Raw genomic sequence first — 3,283 nt, 5'->3', positions numbered from 1 at the left:
CGGTACCTCCCGATTTTCGGTATTTTGAAGGGTTTAGCTTCATTATCCTACCAAAATGAATGAAATTTGGTACGTGGTCTTCTTTAGGGGTATAAAACATTCCTCCAGAATTTTGTCGGTATCGGTCCACATCTTCGTATAGCCCCCATAGAACGGTACCTTCCGATTTTCGGTATTTTGAAGGTTTTAGCATCATTATCACACCGAAATGGCTGAATTTGGTACATAGTCTACATTGGTGGTATAAAACTTTCCCCCAGAACTTTGTCGGTATCGGTCCATGCCTTCATATAGCCCCCATAGAACGGTACCTCCCGATTTTCGGTATTTTAAACGTTGTGGCCTCAATATTCCACCGAAATGGCTGAAATTTGGTATTTAGACTTCGTTGGGGGTACTCAAACTTCTCCTTTAAATTTGTCGGTATAGGTCCACACCTTTATGTAGCCCCCATGGAAAGGTACCTCGCGATTTATTTTGAAGGTCGTGTCTTCAATATGCTACCAAAATGGCTGAAAGTTGGTATTTAGTCTTCAATGTGATATAAAACTGTTCGCCAGAAATATGTCTGTACAGGTCCACGCTTTCATATTGCCCTATTTCTGACTAAAATTCATCGGCATAGGTCCACGTTTCGATATAGCCCCCATAGAACGGTACCTCCCGATTTTCGTAATACTGAAGATTGTGACGTCAATATCCAACCGAAATGGCTGAAATTCGTTTTATCGTCTTCCAAGAGTTATAAAATATTCCAGAAGAGTATTATCAGTACAGGTCCACGTCTTCCTATATCCCCATAGAGGCGTACTTCTTGATTTTAGGTATTTTTTAAGTTTTAGCCACATTCTATTACCGAAATGTAGGAAATTTGGTATTTAGTCTTCTTTGAGCCTAAAAACTTTCCGTCGGAAATTGGTCGGTATAGATCAACGTTTTGAAATAGCCCCCATAGAATGGTGCCTCACATTGTTTTACCGAAATTGCTGAAATTTAGTATTAAGTCTTCTTCATACAAGAAAGGAAACTAATTATTCCATTTTACTTCAATACAACTTGTGGTGGAGGGTATAACAAGTTCGGCCCGGCCGAACTTAACGCCGTTCTTACTTGTTTTCTTTCTCTCTTTAACATAATATTCAATTTACTTTGAAATTATTATGAACAGTTCTTCCGACCTACATTGTAGGATAGATTAAATATTTCAACACACGCTTTGGAATGCCAATCCAAAATTAAATACGCAATTCCACTGCAAACGAAAAACGCCAACACTTAAATATTATTTTGAGTAAATATTTTAAAATATGTTCACGTATCTTGAAGGACGAATGTCAGGGGCAATCCACAAGGACGTTCACCACCGCAATATGCTCACGTATATTTGGTGGAACTTATTGTCTCCGTTAAAAAAGATGTAGTATTTTGCAAAGATAAACTGAATCTACGAAAATTGCTCAAACAAAATGCCGTCAGACAGGCATGTTTGATAGACAACATAATACCATGTTAATATAATTTTCCCAAAAATATCATGGCAATACGTTAATTGAAACCAATCTTTAATATTTGGGGATTGTGATTGTTGAGAACAGAGACGTGAGTGAGATTTAATTTTGGGGGTATGACTTTAAACCATTAAGACAGAAATACTCTCCACTTGTTGTAGTAGTGTCCATGGACCCTTTTGATATGACAAAATATGTGATGGGTTATGGGTTACCCTCATCCACACACCTGTCCATATTTTTGCGGTAACTTCAAATGCTTCATACCTTTCAATTACAATTTAGTTTTGCCACAAAATTGTCTGTTAACTTCAAAACAACACACACATTTATGATTACATGGAATAAGTTCATTAACATGTCGTATTCGCCAAATTTCCATTGAAATTGAATGTTACTTTTACAAAAAGCGACTAGACTACATAATTGAGATTTTTACTTCGAATTAAATAAAATAAATAAGCATAAATACAAGTAAAAATCTGTTTATACAACCATGGACTAGGTGACCATGTCCTTCACGTTAACCATAAACTATTGACAGTATTCCCTCTTGTTGCCTCTCTCTCTCTATTTTTATTGAATTTTATTAAACCAAAATAATCCACCAACCAAATGTCTGTACAAAACAATGTCTCAGCAACAACATTGTTTTTGATTTTATAATGAAAAAATATATACACAATAAACATTCATACTGTTTGCATCTCTTGTAACTAGATGGACAGTCTCCCTTCAAAATTGACATCTAACACACAATATAAGTTATGGACAAATAGCCACTTTGGGTATAATAATTGTTGAAAGATCGTCGAGTTAATAAACTTCTTATTAAATACAAAACAATTAAAGAAGTGTTAGTCGGCTTTGTTGACATCTAAGTAAACTTAGCCTCTGACTGTACAAAAAACAACATCAGGAGCATTATACCTATCTTCTTCTATCTATATTCTATATCTATAAAAGAGGAAAATGTTTTTTACGTACGTTTGTTTGTAATTTATGAACTCGAAAACATATAAACAGAACTTCCTAAATATTTGAGAATATATAGCAATATCGCCTGAAAGTAAAATTTTTGTGATTCCTCGTACATCTGGAATTGTGGCATCAAAATCAGTGGTAGGTACCTCCGAAAAATAATTGAGTTGGTATGCAAATATCTATTGAACGGTTAGAGGTACAAATTTTGAATGTGTGATGAAATTTGGTCTAGAAATACATTTGCCAAATTGAAATCCCTTCAGATTTCTATATAGATCCAATGTATACTTTCGGCCGATTTCATGTATTTGATGCACCAAATACGCTATGTATGCCCAATTTCAATGAAATTTGGAATGTGTGACAGAATTTGGTCCAGAAATATATAAATTTGCCAGATTATATTGAAATTGGTTCAGATCTGGATTTGGATGCAACAAACACGCTATGTTGAAATTTTAAATGTATGACAGAATTTGGTCTAGAAATAACACTGTGACACAAAATGGTACTCAAAGTCTGGGGGGTGGAAAATTTCTTTTGGAGATGAAAGCCCTTGATCAGTATACTAAGAACCCAAAAGGACATTTTCGCCATAGGTCAAGTTTCTGAGATATCGCGCGATGAAGTTTTTAATTTTTTCCCTATAATACTTGGAAAATAGCTCCATATCTCTGTTTGGCGTTGTTGTAGTTTCGTTTTGAGGTGACATGTCTTCAGTCGAATCGATTGGCGAATCTTTTTGTAGAACATTTCATTCTTCTAACTCAATGCCTTTCATGTCTTTTTCG

The sequence above is a fragment of the Musca autumnalis genome, unplaced genomic scaffold, assembly GCF_047663935.1.
Source record: "Musca autumnalis isolate F117 unplaced genomic scaffold, ASM4766393v1 scaffold_2, whole genome shotgun sequence".
NCBI classification, from domain to species: Eukaryota; Metazoa; Arthropoda; class Insecta; order Diptera; family Muscidae; genus Musca; species Musca autumnalis.
This window is presented reverse-complemented; position numbering follows the sequence as displayed.